We start from the raw sequence: 24,973 nt of genomic DNA on the forward strand, positions 1-24,973 counted from the left end.
ATGCTCTAGGTGATCCGAAACTCACTCGAGCCACCTGGGTCCCCGTTCAATCATACCAACAAGTCCCTAAATAGTAACTAGACCTATCCAAAGGCTTTAAACTCATACGATAACATCACATAACGAATCAAAATCCAAAACACAAATTGACTTCTGTTAGGTTCAAGAACTTTAAAACTTCAAACCAAGATCTGATTCAACGCTAACCAATCCGGATTATAGCGAAACTTTGCACACTTCCAAATGAAAAAACAAACCTATTCCAAATTCCGAAAGAATTATCCAAATCTGATATCATCAAAGTCAACCCCCGGCCAAACTTAGGAACTCTCTAAACCTTTAAATTGCCAACTTTCAGCAAAGAGAGCCAAAACACCCTAGGAAACTCAAAATCCAAATCCAAACGTACGCCTAAGTTCGAAATCACCATACGAACATATGGAATCATCAAATCACCAATTAGATGTAGTTTACACAAAAGTCAAACTTTGGCAAACTCTTACAACTTAAGCTTCCAACAAAGGAACTAAGTGTTCTAATTCACTCCAAAACCTTTTCGGAACCAAACCAACCATTTGCAGGTCACAAAACATCAAACAAGCATAGGAGAAACATCAAATAGGAGAACTTGGCTCAAATACACAAAATGACCTACTAGGTCGTTATAAACCTTCCGAAGCTTTTAAGGTTTTTATTAGTACTTATATAGCATAAAGTGGGTGAAAATATCTCATTTATATTCAATACTAAGAACAAGAAACTTCCATTTTTAATAACTTAATTGCTTTTAACTTATTCTTTGAAGCTTTACAACCTATGAAGCTCTTGAGGGCCCTGGTCCGGAATATAACTGCAGAAGTCTCTATACCGATCTGCAAGAATCTACTAAACCTACTTGTGACTCGTAACACCAATGAACCTACAACTCTCATACCAACTTGTCATGACCCCAATTTCCACTCCAATCCGTAGGATGTCGTGAAGGCACCTAGTCTCTAAGACTAGGTAAGCCTAACATACATGCAGAATTTAACTGAGATAATGATAAAACCTTCAAATTTAAAAACAACTATCAATAAAAGGATTCTGCAACTCAACATAAAGAACTCCCAAAATCTAGTGTTACCAAATCACAAGCTCTACAAGAGTGAACTGAAAATCCCTATACAATAGTATTTATAAAAAAGGGAAATGAAATAGAACTAGATAATGGGTGAATCTCAGGCCAGCGGATGCCGAATGGTATACCTTGAAGTCTCCAAATCCAATCTCGACTCACTGGTGCCTAGGTTGGTAAGAGGTACCTGGATCCACAAAATGATGCGCAGAAGCGTACCATGAGTACACCATAACGGTACCTAGTAAGTGCCAAGCCTAACCTCAGTAGAGTAGTGACGAGGTCAGGTCAATACCCTACTGGAACAAATAAGAAAAACTGAACCGGTATATGATAATATGATAATGATAAACAATGGAAATAAAACACTGAAGAAATATACCAAGAATAGCCACGCTGAACTAAGGCAAAACAAATCGACCCAACACAAGTAATATAACAGAAAACCATCAACAAGAATCACTACCGAGGTACCGCCTCGTAGTCTCATATCACAAAACAAATCACAATCTTTCCTTATATAACCGCGGGAGTCTTGCATTTATTTTTGGAATTTATTTTCCTGAAATAGCTACATGCGTTTTAGGCCACCTTATCACACCGCATGGCTTTAAGTAGTTCCCCTACTAGCAACACGCATATCAAGTCCACCTTATCTCACCGCATGCATTTCAACCCCAATCCTTATACCACCGCATGCGTATCAATATCACAATGTATCACAAATCGTACCTTAAGTGCCCAATATCACAACTTACCAAAAAAGTCAACAATAATAGTGTTCCCACAATAAATAGCCCATGTCTCAATCACAATATGCACAAAGTAAACAATAGCAACCGAAAGTGAATAACTGAACAAGAACGGTATTTCAACAATTTTACAACTTTGCCTCAATATGAATCACGACCTTTATAACTTCAACACCAAATTCAACATCAAGAGTATTCTAAGAAATAATAACTTCAAGTAAAGGAACCCAACGGTTAAACAACGAATAATAATGGAGAGAGCAATAACTTCAACTAAACATGTAAAGACAATTAGCAAGTAAGAGATAAGACAAGTATTAACAATGTCAAGTAAAAATGTGAAGATAGACTAATGATGATGAATATAACATATAATGGAAAATCAATTAAATGCATGAAAGGAATCTACATAGCTAAAACCGGTCAATTTGCACATTTAGCCCGTGTACACATTTGTCACCTTGCGTACACGGCTTCCACGTATCACAATTAACACAAAACAACACCGATACTAAAGGGTAATTCCCCCCACAATAAGTTAGGCAAGACACTTACCTAAAAACAAACAAACTCAATCCATTAGTAAGCCTTTCCCGCGATTACCCAACTCCGAACGGCTCAAATCTAGCCAAAACAACTTCATACCATAAATACAAACTATAGGTGTAACAACCCGACATGTTGTTTTGAGAATTAGCGCCCCGTTTGGCGGTGTAAGGTATTGAGAAGCTTCATATTATGTATTATAACTTGCATGTGTGGTAGAATTTAGCTTTCAGATGATTCAGGACCGATTTGGAAGGATGATTCTTGTTTTAGAAGCTTAAGTGAAAAGAGTTTACCAGAGTTTGACTTTTGTGTAGGAGACTCCGAAATGGTGTTTTGAGGGTCCAATAGCGTCGTATGGTGATTTTGGACTTACACATGTGTCCAGATTGGATTTGGAGGTTCGTAGGTTAATTTGATGCATTTTGGCAAAAATGAAAAGTTGAAAGTTTGGAAGGTTGAGAGGTTTGACCGGGAGTCGAATTTGTGGATATTGGATGTTGGGCTCAGATTGCAATTTTGAGAGTTGGAATAGCCCCGTTATGTCATTTTGGACTTGCATGCGAAATTTGAGCTTATTCCGGATTGATTTGGTAAGTTCATTAAGTTCCATTTGAGGTGCGATTCGTAGTTTTAACGTTGTTTAATGTGATTTGAGGCCTCGAGCATGTCCGCATTATACTTTGGAACTTGTTGGTATGATTGGACGGGATCGCTGGGGCCCCCGGGTGTGCTTCAAACGAGTTTTAGTAGGGGTGTGCATTCGATTTATTGATTCGATTTTGACCCTTATCGATAATTACTTATCGATTATCGATTTGTACATATGCTTATCGTTATTGTTTCAATAAGGTTTCGATTTTTTCAATTTCGATTTATCGATTTTGGGGGCTTATCGATTCGGTTATCGATTACACCAATAAGAAAATTTGCGGGATTCCACGGAAAGTATATCGCTATAAACGCGCCTAACTAATATGGACAAAAAGAAGCTAAAATAAGACGAACACCATTTATAATATAAAAATTATGTCAACAAGCACATGCAACAAAACTAAAGTAAGGGATCAAATGTATGCCACCAACACTCCAACGGTATAAAAAAAACAAAACAAAACAAAACACCATCACGGCTAATTCTGTTTTCCATTAATTTGAACTTCATTCCCTTGATCTTTAAATATGATCATTCCTTAAATGTGGTAGAGGAAATAATAGGGTAAGGGACTTAGGGTAAAGGAAAGGGTATAGATTAGGGAAAATAATATTGTATAGCCGCTTTCAAATAGTAGCGGAATATATATACATTCTGTATGTTATATTAATCTACACAAATAGGTAATTACTCATTTAACAAGTGTCTACAGTCTAGGGGTGTGCATTCGATTTATCGATTCGATTTTGACCCTTATCCATAATTACTTATCGATTATCGATTTGTACATATGCTTATCGTTATCTTGTCAATAAGGTTTCGATTTTTTCGATTTCGATTTCGATAACAAATAATCGATTCGATTTATTGATAAACCGATTCGAATGCACACCCCTAAGTTTTAGATCATTTTTGGTCATGATGGCAATTTTGGTGCTGGTTCTTCTCACCTGCGCATATTTGGTCGCAACTGCGGACGCGCTTATGCGATGGGATTTTCGCTTCTGAAAACTAGAGGAATATTGGTGAGTTCCGCTTTTGTGGAGGAATAAGCGCAGATGTGCAAGCACTTCTGCGAGAAAGGGGCGCGAGCTGGGTATCCGCTTCTGCGGTGAGACTAGCGCTTCTGCGGAGTCGTAGGTGTGGATAATTATCCGCAGGTGTGGTCATTGTTCATTAAGTTGATTTCACAGATGCGACGTTATGGCTCGAAAATGCGAGGCCGCAGGTGCGGCATTTTGTCCGAAAATGCTAAAAGGGCTGGACAGAAGCATATATTTTGAGGGTTTGATGATTTATTCACTTTTTGAGTTAGAGGCATCAGTTTTGGGAAATTTTTAAGGGGTTCTTCAAGTGTTTGATTGGGGTAAGTGTTCTTCATCCGGATATGATTATGTTTCGTGATTCCATTTTTTTAACATTAAAATTAGTGATATGAATGGGAGAAAATGGGATTTTTTGTAAAAACTTTCAAAAATGTAAAATGATGATTTGAAGGATCATTTGATGCCGGAATTGGATAATTTTGGTATGGTTGGACTAGTATTGTAATGGATCTTCAGATTTTATAATTTTTGTCGGGTTCCGAGGTGCGTGCCCGGGGTTGACCTTTTTGGGTTTACTTTTTATTTTTATTAAAGATCGAAACTTTATTATCCAAAATTGTTTCCTATAGTTTTTATTTATAATATTAAATATTTTGGATAGATTTGAGCCATTTGGAGGTTATTTCACATGAGAAGTCATTTAGAGTATCAGTCTAGCTTCTTTGAGGTAAGTATCTTGCCTAACTTTGTGTAGGGGAACTACCCCTTAGGATTTGAGTCGTGTGTGCTATCTTTGTCATGTGAAAACCATGTACGAGAGATGAGTACGTACTCGCGCTTATATGTGGAAATTGATTGGTCCAGATGCTTAGGCATCTTTTATGTACTTATTGGAATTGTTAGCACATGTTATATCTTTTATTCGTCATGTCTAGTATGACATGATTTATTGAAGTTGTCACTACAAATCATATGTTTACTTGTCGAGTTTGCTCTTATATGCTTTATTAGGAGTTGTTATCACTTTTATCATTATGTGATTTCTTTTATTGTGGGGCTACTCTTAGTTAAAATTGTTGCACATGATATTCTTTTGTTGTCAGGTAGTCCTCATGAATTTCGACGTAGTACTAGTGTACAGGCTAAAATCGGAAAGCCTGATTTATAGTCGTTGCGACATCCCGTCGCTTCACTTGGAGGGCCCGAGGCAAAGTTTGAGGTTCAACCCCGAGGGTTCCTTAGCTCGACCTCGGGTAAGCATAAATCGGTGGTTACCTTTGGTAAGCGGGAGGCTCACAAGGAACGCGACCAAGGCTGACAATACCTACAAGAGTAGTACTAGTCCGTACCAGGCTAGTAAAAAGTTGTACCGGCTACATTTCTTTGTAATAATTACGTGCGTAACATGTTGGGATTTCCCCTCCTATACAAAGGGAACCCTTATTATTTTGTAAGGGCAACACACAACACATGATATTGAATACAAGAAGAAGAACATTCTCTCCTCTCTAACTTAAACATATTCTCCTTTGATTTTGTTTACATTTATTGCTTACATTTATTGTATTTCATTAATTCTTATTCATTTATCATTCATTATTCATCATAAAGATCCCTCACCAAGGCTCTTAGAACTTTTAGTTCTCTATCGACAGTTCAGAGCCCAGTGCCTGGCTCGACCTCAAGGCCCCGTATAAGCCATCTCGAGGCCCCGATTCTCAGCTACTCGGTTTGCTTGATACACCATCTTCAAACTCTTACCTTATTTTCTAGTCTCACACTTAGCATATATTGCTTAACAACTAGCATAAAAATAAATTCACATATTTTTAAAACCACAAATCATATCTAATTGTAATTACCATTTTCAAGGTAAACAGTTTGGCGACCACCGTGGGGCTAAAAATAATAGTGATTGTTTTCTTGATGGTTTACTACATAATGCAAGTTATCTTTAACGCTTCTTCTTGTCCAAAGAATCTTTGATTTCAGGTTAGAATGTCAAACTCAGTGAATGCGCATGAGAACAAGGGTCCCGAGGACCATGGAGAGAATGGTGTAGCTGTTCCAGGTATTGGTGTACTACCACGAAATCCTGTGGATGCACCAAAACCAATTCCCCCAGATCCGGTCTCGCGCAACACCCAACAGGTCGACATAAGCTCCCATACCAACATGAATATGCGCCAAGAGAACCAATAGGAAGCTCGGGAAAGTCCAGCCTGGGAAGAAAGAAAAGCAGACGAGAGAAACAGAATGGAAAGACCCCGGCACATCGTTCATATGATCATTGAAGGGAACGACGTTCCCCAAAGACCCATGATTATGCGGGCAAAGGTTTTCGCCGTAATGGAGGGGCAAGTACGGGGCCGCATGCCCGAGGACGTCCTCGCCTTCAGTGAAGAGGATCTCGAGACCTTGTCTCATCCCCATAACAACGCGCTGGTAATTTCATTTCTCTTGAATAACGTTCAAATTAAACGTGTACTCGTGGATCCAGGTAGCTCAGCCAACGTAATCAGGTCAAAAGTGGTGGAGCAGCTCGAATTGCTCGATCAAATCATGCCTATCTCTTGAGTCCTTAACGGTTTCAACATGCCCGGCAAAATAACGCAGGGGGAGATCACCTTCCCGATCAACGTGTCCGATACAGTTCGAAACACAAAATTTCATGTCATCAAATGTGACATGAGATACAAGGCATTGCTTGGAAGGCTGTGGATACACAACATGAGGGCAGTAGCGTCGACTTTTCATCAGAAGATAAAGTTTCCAATAGAAGACGGTGTAAAAATGGTAGTTGGAGAGCAGCATGCGATGAAAGAAATGTTTGTAGTTCGAGGCACCAACCACAATACCCCCCACCTCGGAGGAGCCGGAGGACAAACAAATCCCCGAGAATGACGAAGAAGACTTCCTCGCCCCTCGCACTTTCATTGCCACCAAAGAATCCGATTCAACATAATCAACAGTTGAAGAACTGGAACATGCCATTTTGATCGAGCATCTCCCAGATTGGTAGGTATACCTTGGAACGGGATTGACCCCCGAACTCAGGAAAGAATTCATTCAATTCCTTATTAATAACATCGATTGCTTTGCGTGGTCCCATTTAGATATTACAGGAATCCTGCCGGAAATAACCACCCATCGACTAAGTGTTGACCTCAGGCTCAAACCGGTGAAGCAAAAATAAATACCACAGTCCGAGGTAAAACACGCGTTCATCAAGGATGAGGTAACAAAACTCCTCAAAATAAGATCTATTAGGGAAGTAAAGTATCTCGAATGGTTGGCCAATGTTGTGGTAGTTCCCAAAAAGGGAATAAATTAAGGATGTGCATAGATTATAAAGACTTGAACAGAGCGTGCCCCAAAGATTCATTCCCGTTGTCCAACATCGACCGTTTGATCGATGCCACGGACGACCACGAGATCCGCACCTTTCTCGACGCCTACTCGGGGTATAATCAAATTTAGATGAACCCCGAGGATAGGGAAAAAACATCGTTCATCACGAAGTACGGTACGTACTGCTACAATGTGATGCCCTTCGGCCTAAAAAATGCAGGGGCCACGTACCAACATCTAGTTAATAAGATGTTCGAAAACGAAATAGGCGATTCCATGGAAGTTTACATTGATGATATGTTAGTTAAGTCCCTGCGCGCAGAGGACAATTTAGCTCATTTACAGGAGACATTCGACATCCTTAGAAGCTACAACATAAAACTCAATCCCGAGAAATGTGCCTTCGGAGTGGTTCGCGTAATTCTTAGGCTTCATGGTGTCAAACAGGGGGATTGAGATCAATCCCGATAAAATCAAAGCCATCGAAGATATCACGGTGGTAAGCAATGTGAAGGCTGTGCAACGGCTGACTGGGCGAATAGCAGCTTTGGGCCGATTCATTTCAAGGTCGTCTAATAAGAGTCATCATTTCTTCTCCCTACTCAAAAATAAAACCAGCTTCGAGTGGACTCTGGAATGCCAACGTGCTTTGGAGGAGTTGAAGCGATATCTGACGAACCTGCCTTTACTCCACACCCCAAAGGAGCAAGAAACACTGTATTTGTACCTGGTTGTGTCCGAGGTAGCGGTAAGTGGTGTGCTGCTTCGAGAAGAGCAAGGTACGCAATTCCCTGTCTATGATGTAAGTTGGACCTTAGGAGATACCGAAACCAGGTATCCACACCTATAAAAGATAGCTCTTGCATTAATAAGTTCATCTCGAAAATTAAAGCCTTATTTCCAATGCCATCATATTTTTGTTTTAACAACATATCCTCTCCAAAGCATATTGCATAAGCCCGAATTGTCAGGATGTCTGGCTAAATGGGCGATCGAACTTGGGGGGGGGGGGTAGGATATCGAATACCAACCCCGAACGACAATCAAGTCCCAAATTCTGGCGGATTTTGTGGCTGACTTCGCACTTGCCCTCGTGCTTGAGGTAGAGAAAGAGCCTTTACTAAAAACGAGCATGTCCTTAGGGGTATGGACCTTGTTCACCAACGGCGCCTCAAATGTGAAAGGGTCAGAACTCGGTATAGTCCTGAAGCCACCTACGGGCGGCATGATTAGGCAATCTATAAAAACTACAACATTGACTAACAACGAAGTCGAGTATGAGGCTATGAATGTAGGTCTGGAATTGGCCAGAGGCCTAGGAGAAGAAGTCATCGAAGCAAAATGTGATTCCCTTCTGGTAGTAAATCAGGTAAATGGGAGCTTCGAGGTTCGAGAAGACAGGATACAAAGATACCTAGACAAAATTCAAGTTGCATTACACCGCTTCAAAGAATGGACTCTGGTCTACATACCTCGAGAGCAGAATAGGGAGGCCGATGCCCTCGCAAACCTGGGATCATCTATCGAGGAAGATGACCTACTTCCCGCAGTTGTTGTCCAGCTATCAAAATCAGTAATCAAGGAAGGCCACGCTATGATCAACTCTGCTAGCATGACATGGGATTGGAGAAATAAATATATCGATTATTTGGGAAGTGGGAAGCTACCTACGGACCCAAAAGAGTCGAGGGCTCTACGAACCAAAGAAGCCCGATTCTCACTCGACGAAAACGGATCTCCGTACAGGAGAACCTTTGATGGGCCACTAGTAGTATGTCAAGGGCATGGAGACACAAATTACGTGCTCCGAGAAATCCATGAGGGCACTTGCGGAAATCATTCCGGTGGCGATTCCTTAGTCTGAAAGGTGATTAGAGCAGGTTACTATTGGGACAACATGGAGAGAGACACCAAGGAATTCGTCCGAAAATGTGATAAATGCCAGAGATTCGCACCAATGATTCACCAACCCGGTGAGCGGATACATTCAGTCTTGTCACCATGGCCGTTCATGAATTGGGGGCATGGACATCATCCGACCCCTACCGACGGCACCAGGTAAAGCTAGGTTTATTTTATTTATGACTGACTATTTCTCTAAATGGGTGGAAGCGTAGGCCTTCGAGAAGATAAGAGAAAAAGAAATCATTAACTTCATCTAGGACCATATCATGTGCCAATTTGGGATTCCTTCTAGGATAACATGTGATAATGGAAAATAGTTCATCGGAAGCAAAGTAACTCAGTTCCTCGAGGACCACAAAATCAAAAGAATCCTGTCGACGCCCTACCACCCATGCGCAAACGGTCAGGCCGAGTCCAGAAACAAAACCATCATTCAAAACTTAAAAAAAAAGTTAGAAAGTGCAAAGGAAATTCGAACAACTCCAAAATCAAGCACAGGAGAGATGCCCTTCTCTCTGGTATATGGCGCCGAGGCTTTGATACCGGTCGAGGTTAGAGAACAAAGCACCAGGGTCTGACACACCATCGAAAGCTCAAATAACGAAGCCATGACTACAACTCTTGTGTTATTGGATGAAAAGCGAGAAGCTTCACTCGTCCGAATGGCCGCCCAAAAACAAAAGATCGAAAGGTACTATAACAGGAGAACAATTCTCTGACATTTCGGAGTCGGGGACTTGGTCCTAAAGAAGGTCACCCTGAATACTCGAAACCCTAATGAAGGAATGCTAGGCCAGAACTGGGAAGGACCGTACCACGTCCTCGGAGAGATCGACAAAGGGTCCAACAAGCTCGGTACCATGGAAGGCGAACAACTTCAAAGCAATTGGAACATATCAATGCTCAAACGATACTATTGCTAAGGAGTCCGATGAGAGACTCCGGAGCATTCAACAGCTTGAAGATCTTAGTTTTTAAAGCATGCGTTGCACTCTTTTCCTTCAATCGAGTTTTATCCCAAGGAGGGTTTTAGCGACAAGGTTTTTAACGAGGCATGATCGGTATGCTACCTGAGGAAAAGTTAACAAGTATTCAACGCTTCTTTTCAATTAACCTCGAATACTGGGGGGCACCCCCCGGGAGATCACCCCCTCAAAGAAGTCAAGATAAGCCAAAAAGGGTCTCAATAGGAAAACAATGTATCGGGCCAAACGGTTGAATGAACCGCGTCCGCATAGAATAGTTAAACCCTTGACGACGAGAACATGTATACTTGTGCCAAGTAATCAAGGAATATTTTTCCATGAAAACACTTTGCGCTTCAAATAAATCCGCTATTTTCTTCAAGAAACGGCTCCAGAGCATGAAATTTCCCGAACACTCGGGGACTGACATCAAAAACTCAAAGCCATACGACCTCCGCGCCGAAAACTTCAAACTCGTAGGCCCTCAACGAAGAAACTCCAAGTTTACACAAAACGACTCCAGAGCCAAGAAATTCTCAATGTCTCGGGGACTATCACCAACGGTCACCCCATCGATTTGTCAACTCGAGACTATAAGACCCCATACGGGAAACCTCGAGCTCATAAAACCTTCACAAGGAAATACCATATCTGTAAGACCTTGAGCAAGGCATGAGTTAAACTTGTACCAAGTAACCAAATCTGTAAGACCTTAAGCAAGGCATAGGTTACACTCGTACCAAGTAACCAAATCTGTAAGACCTCAAGTAAGGCATGCCAAAATTTATAAGACCTTACAAAAAACATAATCCCGATCTTAAAGTTAAGGCTATATATTTGAACTTGTAAGACCCCTAAAAAGGCATACCCTCGATACAGATGCCAAAGCTACTTCACTCGAGGACTAAAAGGCTACAGCAAAAAATGATGACTGCGGCCACAAGGCTATACCAGCCAAACTAGTGCGACTCGAGGACGCCCGACCATCGCCATAAAACTTACAGGCCTTCAAATTACTTCAAAAATACTTTGAAAAGAACCGGTTAACCAGGCTACCCTTGACATAAGCAAAAGAGCTTTGATTACATCAGCTCCAAACAATAAAAGGGGCTTCGAAATAATTCAAAACCTCTTGAGGTGCTCGCCCATCATCACATAAATGGCTCGCAATCGAGGTTCTTATCGAACCATCAAAGAGTCAGACGACACAGAAAACTTCAATGAGGGAAATATGAGCCTATTCTAGAGGTCGTACCGACCCTGCGCGTAAGATCCACTATCGCCAGCCTAGACTAGAGGTCGTACCGACCTGACACGTATGAGCCACTATCGCCAGCTTGAATTAAGGTTCGTACCGACCAAACGCGTAAGAGCCCAGACGCCAGCTTAAAATTTGAAAACTTAAGGGTCAATAAGCTCGAGTCGAGATCCGACTCGAAGACTGGACCCGAAACAGTTAACTAAAAAGTGACTAAAGGCAAATGCGTAAGAGCCTAAGCGCCAGCCTGTAGTAAAGGCATACCGACCAAACGCGTAAGAGCCTAAGGGCCAGTCCAAAAGAGCCTCAGGACCGATAAGAGGTCGCACCATCCAAATGCGCAAAAGCTCAAAAGTGGGATGCTAAGATTCGTTAAGTGATGATGGAGCTTAATCAATTCACTTAAAACTTCGAAGCGTGAGATTTGTGATTCTAAGGGAGTACTGTGGAATCTTTCTCAAGAATATCATACGGATTTTCCCTACTTCAATCTGCCGTTACGCGTTGTCGCAATCAACGATGTTAAAGGGATTGTCAAGAGAATTAGTTCAAGTATGTTAAGGCTTAAACTTTCCTTTATTTTGGCATGATCTCTTAACTACATGCATTTGATGACGAGGCATAAAGAGAAGTTCGTACTCCCGAATTTATACATTATCTTAGTCTCATAAGTTACAGTATTCTCCCTTATTAGGACTTTAAATTCAATTGAGTGTTGTCTTCTTCCAGTCAAGACTGTATTTTTACAACCATCGAGCTATAATCGATTGGCAGGCCCCTATTTGGGCAACCTCTGCTAAGATGGTAAGTTATATATCGAGCTTACTGTGGCTGAGCGCCTATGAGCAAGCCCAGGATGGCCGAGATAAAGAGCCTTATGGCCGAGCGGCTATGAGTGAGCTACTACGGCAAAGAAGTTATATATACCGAGCCTTATAAGGCCAGACAACTATTTTACTTACTATATTGAGAGAGTTGAGTAAGTATCAGCAAGTAAGCATATCTTCAGATTATCTTTTACTCATAGTTTCTTTCAGTTATTATATTATCAGTTCAGTTTCTGCTTTCAGTTATTCTGTTGCCTTACATACTCGGTACATTATTTCGTACTGACTTCCCTTTTTCTAAGGATGCTACATTTCATGCCTACAGAAATAGGCAAACAGTTTCACGATCCCTCATAGTAGACGAGGTTAGCATTCAGAGAAGAACAGTAAGACTCCACCTCATTCGGAGTGCAGCCGAGTCTATGAGTTATCTTGTCAGAATTTTGCTACAGACTTATGGATAAGCCGGTGCCCTGTCCCATTTGATGTCAAATACCCTTAGAGGTTTTATAGATAGAGGTTTATTTTGTACAGGTATCTTTAGAGGCCTTGACGTCCCATATTTATTCATGTTTTAAGAAAGATGATTTATTTATAAAGTGCTTTCCCACTTATAGGTATACATTACAAGTTGTGACCATGTTGGCCTGGTTACCAACGAAGTATGACAAGATAGATATGTTATGTTGGTACTCGGTTGAGTAAGGCACCAGGTGCCCGTCGTGACCCTTCGGTTTGGGTTGTGACAAAAGTGTTATCAAAGCAGTTCTATCCTAGGCAGTCTACAAGCCGTTTCTAGTAGAGTCTTGTTTATGGGTGTGTTGTGCACGACATTTATAAGTAAGAGGCTACAGGGAATTTAGGACTGTCATTCTTTCATCTTACTCTAGGTCATGGTATAACTCACTTGTAAGAACTCAATTTCCTAAACTCTATCTTATTCATAATATGACGATGCCTACGTCCAGAAAGATGGTTTGTAAGAGATGTAGCTATGAAGAGCTGAGTCAGAGGAACTCGATTTTGCATGATGGTTACGATGAGTAAATTTAAGGTCTTCAGCAGATCATGTGTGTACTAAGACGTGTAGGCTTCTTCATAATGAGCCTTAAGGCAAGAATATCTATCCACCCCTATGGTGAAAGGCAATGAGAGATTCAGAAGATAGATACAAATTTCAACAAGTAAAAGAAGAAAAGTGAAGAAGGGTACGGGGCTCCCAGATAATGAAGATTATCAGTATTTACAATTCAAGGAGAGGAAATAAGCCTTTTGAGTACCTCAACAATAACAGAGATATATACAATTGATCACACCCATCTCAATTATGCCCTATGGGAGCTAACAAGTGTAGTTTAAGAGAAGGATGGGATATCAAGATCCGGCTGGGGTTAGAGTAACCTAAAATGGTGAATGGATTATTTGAGTTAGTTGACATTTCCGAAGGATATTGCAAATGTGCTAATAGATCTCCTTGCGAGACACCTAGATGGTGCACTCTAAAATAGTACAACTAGATATGAGTACTACAAGGATAGGCACTGGAAGTCTTGAAGGGATAAATATTACCTTAGTGTGGCTCTTGTCCCTAGTAGAGAAAGAATGTTAGGAAATTCAAAGAGCCAATGGATGGAGCAAGGGGAGCTAAAAACAAAAGAATGTCTTGTTCGAATTTTCAGAATAAAATGATAGACATAGATGTAAGGGGGAAATGAGAAGAGAGTTAATGAAGCATTATGAGAAAGATATGATGCATGGATAACAATGGTTCAGTGAGGCTGCCTACGTACCCTTTCGGGATCAAGTCAAACGTAGTTCAGGCAAAACTACTTTATTGTGGCGATCTTTCTTTCTTTCACTTTTCCTTTTCTTTCTTTTCATTTCTTTTCTTTTCCTTTTCTTTTCTTTTCTTTTCTTTTCCTTTTTTCTTTTCTTTTTCTTTTCTTTTCTTTTGGACTGTTTTTCTCTTGTTTCTCCGCTGATTTTCCCCGCTCGGGCTTTCGAGTTCTGTTATTGATTCCGAAAGAGGGATACGAAAGGAAATATAATAAGGCTCAAAGGGATAACAAAGGATAAAGTGTTTGGGTAGCAGAACAAAATGCCTTCATCATTTCAATCTCAAAACATGCCAAATACAGTCAGGTACACAAAGATAAAGAAAATCATACATAATATCTCTTGACTGCATCAGAATTGATAGCCATTTCTACACATTTTCCTTCCTCGTCCGTTAGATACAGAGCGCCATTGGACAAAACTCTGGTTACAACAAATGGCCCTTGCCAGTTTGGGGCGAACTTTCCTTTTGCCTCAGCCCAATGAGGTAGGATACGTCTGAGCACCAACTGTCCTACTTCGAACTTCCGCGGACGCACTTTCTTGTTATATGCTCTTGCCATTCTTCGTTGGTACAATTGACCATGACACACTGCTGCCAGCCGCTTCTCATCAATCAAACTTAATTGTTCCAGGCGGGCTTTAACCCATTCATCATCATCAATCTCTGCGTCTGCGATGATTCGGAGGGATGGGATTTCAACCTCTGCGGGTATTAATGCTTCGGTTCCATATACCAATGAGTAAGGAGTCGCTCCTACTGAAGTGCGGACAGTAGTGCGATAGCCTAACAAAGCAAAAGGTAACTTTTCATGCCAATTCCTTGACCCTTCTACCATTTTTCGAAGTATTTTCTTGATATTCTTGTTAGCTGCCTCGACTGCCCCATTTGCCTTAGGACGATATGGAGTGGAGTTGCGGTGCATGATCTTAAACTGCTGACATGTCTCGGCCATCAAATGACTATTGAGATTGGCACCATTATCTGTGATGATTACCTTCGGGATCCCAAACCGGCATATGATATTTGAATGTACGAAGTCGACAACTGCCTTTTTAGTCACGGATTTGAAGGTTTTTGCCTCCACCCATTTAGTGAAATAATCAATAGCTACCAAAATGAATCTATGCCCATTTGAGGCTGTTGGCTCAATCGGACCAATAACATCCATTCCCCAGGCAACGAACGGCCATGGTGCTGACATTGTATGCAATTCAGATGGTGGGGAATGAATCAAATCTCCGTGTATCTGACATTGATGACATTTGCGCACGAAACTGATACAACCCCGTTCCATAGTAAGCCAATAATAACCTGCTCGGAGGATTTTCTTTGCCAATATATATTCGCTCATATGAGGTCCGCAAACTCCCGCATGTACCTCAGCCATGATAACTGTAGCCTGTTTGGCATCTATGCATCTCAATAACCCAAGATCTAGAGTTCTCTTGTACAACACTCCTCCACTGAAGAAAAATCCGCTTGACAAGTGTCGAATTGCTCTCTTTTGATCCTTTGTAGCTTGTGTCGGGTATACTCCCATCCGGAGATATTCTTTTATATCATGGAACCATGGCTCACCATCAAACTCTTCCTCCACCACATTACAATAGGCATGCTGATCTCGAACCTGAATCTGTAACGGATCCACGTAAGCCTTGTCCGGATGATGCAACATTGACGCCAAAGTGGCCAAAGCGTCGACAACCTCATTGTGCATCCTTGGAATGTGTTTGAAATCTATTGATTGAAACCGTTGACGAAGTTCATGCAAACACTGCCGGTATGGTATGAGCTTCAAATCTCGTGTTTCCCACTCCCCCTGAATCTGGTGTACAAGAAGGTCCGAGTCACCCATGACCAAGATTTCCTGGACACCCATCCCAGGATACATGCTTCGTACTCAGCCATGTTGTTGGTGCAATAGAAACGAAGTTGATCAGTGACGGGGTAATGTTGCCCTGTTTCAGAAATCAGTACTGCTCCTATTCCAACACCCTTGGCATTGGCAGCTCCATCAAAGAAAAGTTTCCATCCAGGATTCTCGACCTGTCCTAATTCTTCAACATGCATTATATCCTCGTCAGGGAAGTATGTTTTCAAAGGCTCATATTCATCATCAACGGGATTCTCAGCTAGATGATCAGCCAGCGCTTGTGCTTTCATTGCAGTCCGAGTCACGTAGACAATATCAAATTCCGTAAGCAGGATTTGCCATTTCGCTAGCCTCCCTGTGGGCATGGGCTTTTGAAAAATATACTTCAATGGGTCCAACCGAGAGATGAGATAGGTAGTATATGCTGACAAGTAATGTTTCAACTTTTGCGCTACCCAGGTTAAAGCACAACACGTCCTCTCGAGTTGAGTGTATTTTACCTCATATGATGTGAACTTCTTGCTGAGGTAGTAAATCGCCTGCTCTTTCCTTCCTGTGATGTCATGCTGCCCCAGTACACAACCAAAAGAATTGTCCAACACAGTCAGGTAAAGGATCAAGGGCCTTCCTGGCTCTGGCGGGACCAACACAGGTGGACTAGCCAAATACTTCTTAATCTTGTCAAATGCTGCTTGACATTCGTCTGTCCATCTGACCGCAGCATCTTTCTTTAGCAGCTTGAAAATGGGCTCACAAGTAGTTGTAAGCTGGGCAATGAACCTGCTGATGTAATTCAACCTGCCAAGCAAACTCATCACATCTTTCTTGTTCCTTGGCGGCGGTAGCTCCTGGATGGCTTTAATCTTAGACGGGTCTAATTCAATACCGCGCCGACTCACCACAAATCCCAACAGCTTCCCCGATGGGACTCCAAACGCACACTTTGCTGGATTAAGCTTGAGGTTGTACCTGCGGAGTCTCTGGAAGAATTTCCTCAAATCCCTAACATGGTCACATTGTTTCCTCGACTTTATGATCACGTCGTCCACATAGACCTCGATTTCCTGATGTATCATGTCATGGAACATGGTAGTCATTGCCCTCATATACGTTGCCCCTGCATTCTTCAACCCAAATGGCATGACCCTGTAGCAATACGTTCCCCAAGGCGTGATGAATGCCGTCTTTTCCGCATCCTCCTCATCCATCAAAATCTGGTGATAGCCCGCATAACAATCCACGAAGGAACCAATCTCATGTTTGGCACAATTGTCAATCAATATATGGATGTTTGGGAGTGGGAAGTTGTCCTTCGGGCTCGCCTTATTGAGATCACGGTAATCAACACATACTCTGGTCTTCCCATCTTTCTTTGGTACTGGCACCACATTAGCTAACCAGGTAGGATATCGAGTAACCCGTATGACCTTCGCCTCAAATTGCTTAGTAACCTCTTCCTTAATTTTCACACTGATATCTGTTTTGAATTTCCTCATTTGCTTGACAGGGGGGCATTCTGGATAAATGGGCAATTTGTGGACCACCAGATCGGTGCTTAGACCCGGCATATCATCATATGACCATGCGAACACATCTTTGTACTCAAACAACAATTTAATTATCTCCTCCCTGAGCGGGGCTTCCAAATGGACACTTATTTTTGTTTCTCGAACATTTTCCTGATCCCCTAGATTGATTGCCTCTGTGTCATTCAAGTTAGGTTTGGGTTTTTGCTCAAATTGATATAACTCTTTACTGATTTCTTCCAAAGCTTCCTCGTCATCGTATTCACCCTCGCCATCCACACTCAATTTCTTGTATTACTATTTCATATGGAATCTCAAGACTAGGCCGGAAACTCCTCATGCATGACACATCATTGAAACCAGCATAAAAGGGACTGTACAAGAGAGAAAAGAAAACAAAATGAAGGCTATCAGGAGTGAAGAGAGAAGGAAATTGCATTTCATTAAAATTGTAAAAATAACAAAGTTTAACTCATCCAAATGGACGGAACATAGAAATCTGAATTACAACCCTGGAAATAATCCAGATCTAATACTCAAAGGAAAATCCAAAGCTAACTACCACGACTCCTTCCGAGTTGGAAGAGGAGTAGCTTCCCAGTTATTGAGCTTGGCCTGAGACCCCACGAACTGCACATCAACTTTACTTGGACCTTCGCCTGGCTCCACCATATTCACTTCATCGAACACCCTTTCAAACTTTTCGATCAACTCTTTGTCAGGTTCTATCACCATAGAATTTGGTAGTGCTGTTGCTGGGCGTTGTTTAGTACCAGGCCGGACGAAGGAACGGGAAAGGCGAGGAATGGGTTTTGGTAGGGTCCACACTCTCTTTTTCATCTTTTTGGCTCTCCTTATGTCAGCAGCAGTGGGTTTGAAACCTAGCCCGAAAGTGTCCAGATTTCCGGGAAGAGACACTGGCTGTATGATTCCCTGCAGTGAAGCGCCCAACCCCTTTCCGGGCAAGAATCCATTCCTTATCATCTCTGAAGCTACCATAACAGATGCGGCAGCTATCTTGGGCATAGGAACACACTCCCCTTCCGAGATTTTATCAACTGACACTGCGTCCATGACTTGGTACACCCACGGACCTTTGTCATTTTCAACTTCCTCGAAGGATGTAATAGCATTACAAGAATTGTCCTCTCCATGGACCACGATCTCCTGCCGATCCCATTCAAATTTAACCATTTGATGCAAAGTAGACGGTACCGCCTTTGCGGCATGAATCCAGGGCCGTCCCAATAAAAGATTGTAGGAAACGTTGACATCAAGCACTTGAAACTCCATAGTGAACTCTACAGGTCCTATTGTTAGCTCCAATACAATATCTCCCACTGTGTCTTTCCCTCCGCCGTCAAATCCCCTTACACAGATACTATTTTTATGAATTCTTTCCCTGTCAACTTTCAACTTTTCTAGGGTGGAAAGAGGGAAAATGTTTGCACTAGACCCATTATCAATTAGCACCCGAGTTACCACAGAATCTTCACACTTCACTGTGAGGTAAAGAGCTCTATTGTGTTCAGTTCCTTCCAATGGCAACTCATCATCAGAAAATGTTACCCTGTTCACCTCAAAAATTTTGTTTGCAATCTTCTCAAGATGATTCACAGTGATTTTATCTGGCACATGAGCGTCGTTTAGAATCTTCATCAACGCCCGGCGGTGTTCATCCGAATGGATCAGTAGGGACAATAGTGAGATCTGTGCCGGGGTTTTTCTTAATTGTTCCACGATCGAATAGTCCTGAGCCTTCATCTTTTTCAGGAACTCTTCAGCTTCTTCTTCAGTAACATCCCTCTTTGTCGGTGCCAGATTGTCTTTAGCTGCTTTAACCCTTCTCAATTCTTCAGGGACAAAGCACCTCCCTGATCTAGTCAACCCATGAGTTTCACACACTTCTTCTTTAACTTCCTTTCCTTGGTACATCACAGTCACTCTGTCATAGTTCCATGGGACAGCTTTCTCACTAACCACAGGCAACTGGGTCACTGGCTTAATGATAACTGGCTCTGTTCGAGCGCCTTTTACAACCAACACAGGCTTAACAACTGCTCCTGGTATTGTCACCTTAACAGGCTCTAGTTCTATTATCATCACTGGTTCACTGACTGTCCGGCCCACTGCGACCAGGGCTTTCCCATCAACCAATTTCTCATTTGCTTGAGTTTCACTTGCCTTAATCATCATCACAGTTTGGGACGGCTTCTTGTATTCTCCTTTCTGCACTAACTCGATCATGTGAGCCTCATGATGAATTGGTAGCATTTCTGCGTGATGTAGGGAGTCTCCGGAGCCTGCACCTCAATTCTCCTTGTATCAATGAGTTCCTGAATGGCAGTTTTCAGATGCCAACATTTCTCCGTGTCATGTCCAGGCGCTCCAGAGCAATACTCACAGCTTACTGAATGGTCCAGGTTCCTTGGGGGAGGGTTTGGTAATTTGGATTCGATTGGGTTCAACATGCCTAACTGCCTTAATCTGTGGTACAGGCTGGTATAAGATTCACCCAAAGGAGTAAAAGTCTTCTTCTTTTGCAACCTATCATTTTTAAATGCGGGGTTAGGTCGGTAATTGGTTCCAGCGGCATTTTTGTTAGTTCTTGGGGGTGGGTAGGTGTTTTGAGATGGGTAAGTATTTTGGGGAGTAGGTGCGCGCCATTGTGCATGGGTAGGGGGTTGGGGGTATGTCTGGGCATGATGGACGGAGAAATGGGGAGTAAGAGGTGGGTAGTAATGCTGTGGTGGGCCATATGGAGTATGTGGGTAAGCTTGGGGGTGAGGGCGAGGTTGGTGATAATATGGTGGCGGACTCCTGGACCAGACCCCTGATTCCACTACTGCCACTTCTTCTTTCTTTTTCTTTCCCAATACTCCTCCGGTGCCGCTTTGAATAGCCTGCGTAGTTGCTTTGAGTGCCGAATAGCTCATAATCTTGTTAGACTTGAGACCCTCTTCCACCATACTTCCCATCTTTACGACCTCATTGAAAGTTTTCCCCACCGCGGACACCAGATGACCATAGTAGGTTGGTTCCAAAGCCTGAAGGAAATAATCAACCATCTCATTCTCTTTCATCGGAGGATCAACTCTTGCTGCCTGTTCTCTCCAACGGAAACCGTACTCTCTAAAGCTTTCTCCGGGCTTCTTCTCGATTTTGGTCAATGACAGACGGTCCGGGACAATTTCGAGGTTGTACTGAAAATGACATGCAAAGGCTTGAGCCAGGTCATCCCATGTGTACCACCGCGCATGATCTTGTCGTGTATACCATTCTAACGCAGCTCCACTTAAGCTTTGACTAAAGTAAGCCATTAACAGCTCATCTTTTCCTCCAGCTCCCCTCATCTTGCTGCAGAATCCCCTCAGGTGGGCCACCGGATCACCATGGCCATCATACAAATCAAACTTTGGCAACTTGAACCCTGCTGGCAGCTGGACATCGGGAAACAAGCACAAATCTTTGTAGGCCACACTGACTTGGCCACCCAGTCCTTGCATGTTCCTGAAGGATTGCTCCAGGCTTTTTACTTTTCGAAACATCTCTTCCTGTTCCGGGTCCTTAAACGGCTTATCAGCTTCCACCGGAAGCTCAAAGCGAGGAGTGTAGGAATACGGCTCAGGTGCTTTGAAGGTAGGCTCGGGAGGGCAGTACTGGCTGTCGTGAGTTGGAAACAATGGCTCACTGGAAGATCTTTGCAATGTGGCAGGTGGAGGTGCCACAAATATTGGAGCAGTTGGCAGTGGAGGACAAGGGTTTTGCTTGGGCGGTGGTGGTGGCGGTGTCTGAGAGGTGGTTCCGTAGTACTGCTGGTATGTCGGGAAAGCGGTAGATAAATTCACTGTGGGAGGATCTTGGGGTTGAGCTGGTGGTGGGAGGTAATTGGGGTTGGCAGGATAGACGGGTGGTGGATGTCCCTTCGACCAAGCCTGGTACATTTCGGCCATTTGTTGCTTTAGTTTGTACATCTCTTCCCTCATTGTGTTAACGTCCACTGCCTCCTCATCTCTGGATGGGTCAATAATGCTCGCTTCCAAATCCTGATTGGCCATGTTTGATTTGTCCTTGGAACGGGTGTTGTAGGGATGGGTTGCCAGAATGCCAGTCAGCTTAAACACCTATCTGGACTCATCAACAACAACTTGGTTAGCGGTTAGGGCATTAACAGATAGATAATCGCACATTGATGGATGGATGCACCTAAGCAGTCAAACGTTTCTATTATGCCTCTATTCATTCACATGCGTCATTCCGGCTTTCATTTCTTTTCTTGCCTAATTAGTTCCCACTCTTATCCTTCACTTTGTTTTGCTCTCTTTTTTTGGTTTTTCCCCTGTTTGTTATCATTCCTTTCTGGTTTTCCCTTTTATTATTTAGAAATGGTCGAATCCTATGGAGATTGCCTACGTATCACGACCCTGCATGAATCAGACCAAGCGTAGTTCGTAAAAATAAATGCAAAGTAAGAGCACGATATTTTTGGCAATTTCAATTTTATTGATAGCAAACTTGTCTATTACAAAGACTCAAGACAACTAACAGACTCTAAGAACTACAAACTCCATCATCCCTATTCTAATTCAAACAAATTACAGACTCAATCCACTGCCTATGGTAAAAGAACGACAAACCCAAATGACCTAACTCAAGAAAGAAATACTGACTCGAAAGACAAACTTTTCTTAGTAGAAGAAAGAGTGTAGACTCAAAGACAATTACGAATACATTAAGGCTCCTGGTGCCCGCGGGACATCATTCGGTCTTGCCGCGGGCCTATATGCAAGTTCCCCTTGAAGTCTGTCTAGGTCGTTCATTATCTGCTTCACAAATGTCATCACTGATGCCAAGAAGGTGGTACGGGTCATGTTTTCGCACTTTTGACATTTCCTAGTAATGGAGTGAACAATGGTTAAGATTCTTTCTCGGATTCTTCCTTTCTCTTGAAGCAACCGCCCTATCTGTTGGGCCCTGGCCTCCAAAGTTCGCTCATCCGCTTGGCTTTGTTCCCGGAGTTGCTGCAAATCCATTTCTAACTGTGCCAATGCCATGTAACATTGTTCTCTTTCGAGTTTGAATTCTTTTGCCTGCTTAATCATACGGTTTTCTGTGGTAATAACCTTTTTCTTTAATTCTGTGACCTCAGTGTCATATTTTCCTTTTAACTGTTTAACCATGCGGGCCCGTTCTTCTGCATTTTTAGCCAATTGTTTCTGGACCCCAGCTAATTCCTTTTCTGCCTTGTTGCAGTCAAAACTGTAGTCGTTCACCTTTTGCCTTAGATTTGCTATAAGCTTTGCATCTTTGGCACTTCTGACAGGATTATCGGCCTCTAACTTCATTTTCTGGATTTGGGCCCGTAAGGCTTCATTCTCTTTGGCCAATTGTTTTTTCTCACCTTCATCAGCCGCGGCTTGTAAGCTATTTTCAAATCGGAGGTCTTGGACCTGTTTTTCCAATGCTCCTATGCGGGCCCTATACTCATTTTCTTTAGTTAGCCAATCCCACTGTTCTCGTGCTGATTCAACAAATTCCTGGATATGAGGTCGTTTGGCCGGTCTTCCGAATGCGACGTCCCTTCTATACCAAGCCTGATAATCAGGCGACACTTCTCCTTTGGCTCGATCTCGAACACAAGTGTTTGCCGTCAAATATTGACATTCACTCCAGACTTGGCGGACCATTGCTTCAGGAAACTGGCCATCAGGGCCAATCTCAACCACTTGCAAACTAAGATCATCATCCTTGGGTACTATCTGACATCTCCCCAGCTGCCTCAACACTCGATACGGTGCGTAAGGCTGAATGCTTCTAAGCCCCATCAGAAGGAAATGTGGTCGGGCTGCCGGCATGTATACGATTTCATCAACGGGTAACCATCCCAGTGTCCACTCTATTTGGCTAGCAGTGAGGGACCGAAAATATGTTGTCCAACCTGTGACCCCTTCTGGCAATTCAACCCCTTTAATCCTCGTGTAAAACTCTTCTATGCATGTTTTGTCTGGAGACCCATAGCTCAAAAACCGAGGGCGACGACACAGGTGCTCGATCATCCACATTTGTAACAATAAATTGCACCCTTCGAAGAAAGCTTCCCCGGCCTTGCAAGCTGTAAGAGCACGGAAGATGTCAGCCAATATCATAGGTGCCAGTGTACTTTTGGCTTGAGTACTTAATGTGCTGACGACCCCAGCTATTTTTATGTCAATGTTCCCATCCTTCCTTGGAAATACCAGAAGCCCCAGGAAGGCTACCATAAAGGCGAAACGTCGATGCTCTTCCCACTTTTGGCGGTTTCCTTTGCTACATATCTTACTCTCTGGGTTGTTGAACCCCCCAATATGGCCGTATCGCTGATATATGAAACTTAGAGTACAAAAGCCATTTGCCAAATCTGTGTTATGGATGGCTCTGACTATCTTCAAAGAGTCTAGAAATCTGTGCACGGCTACCACTCTGGGGGCAATCATGTATTTGTGCCTCAACGGAACCTCATCCTTTCCAATGTAGCCAGCTATTTCCTCTAATGTCGGGGTAAGCTCAAAGTCCGAAAAATGGAACACATTATGTGCTGGGTCCCAACATGTAACCAGTGCTCTAATAATATCTCCCCGAGGCACAATATCGAGCAAACCGGTAAGCCCTTTCAAATGTTTCTTGACTGCATCTTGCCCTTCTCCGCCTAAATCGTTCCACCACAGACGTAACTCCAAAGGGATTTTATGCACGATTGAACATAATTCATTTTGAGTCGTGCTCATCCTGCACATTTATTAAGGTGATTTTAACCACTTATTGTGACCTAAAAGAAGAAAATGGCACTATCTCTGTTCAAATTGCCAATTTAAACAAGCAACCGGTATTGCGGATACGGCCTTTCAGCACTTCATAAGGAAGATTTTAAGGTTGTGCCTGCTAACCGTTTAGAAGATGACTCAGGGTGGCTGTTCTTGCAAAAAACAGCCTTCCGGCGCCCTTTTGGGGACATTCGGCTTATTTTAAACAAGAATGGCGGCACCCGACTTATTCATGATGAAATTTAAAAAAATTTGGCACTTTTGGCTATTTTTGAAAAGGAGAGGTTGGACCCGATGAGGGTTGTCTACGTATCTCACGTCCGGTGAGAATCAAACCAGCGTAGTTCGGGCAAATAAATCTAACTATTTTGAAAACAAGACTTTTCGTTTTTGTTGGAAAATACACTGTTTCTGAAAGCAAAATTCTTTTTTTTTTCTTTTCAATGGTAAATAAAATAAACTAATGTGAAAATAAAACTCTTTTGTTTTTCTTTTCTATTGGCAAACTAAAA

This window comes from Nicotiana attenuata, unplaced genomic scaffold (assembly GCF_001879085.1).
Source record: "Nicotiana attenuata strain UT unplaced genomic scaffold, NIATTr2, whole genome shotgun sequence".
NCBI classification, from domain to species: domain Eukaryota; kingdom Viridiplantae; phylum Streptophyta; class Magnoliopsida; order Solanales; family Solanaceae; genus Nicotiana; species Nicotiana attenuata.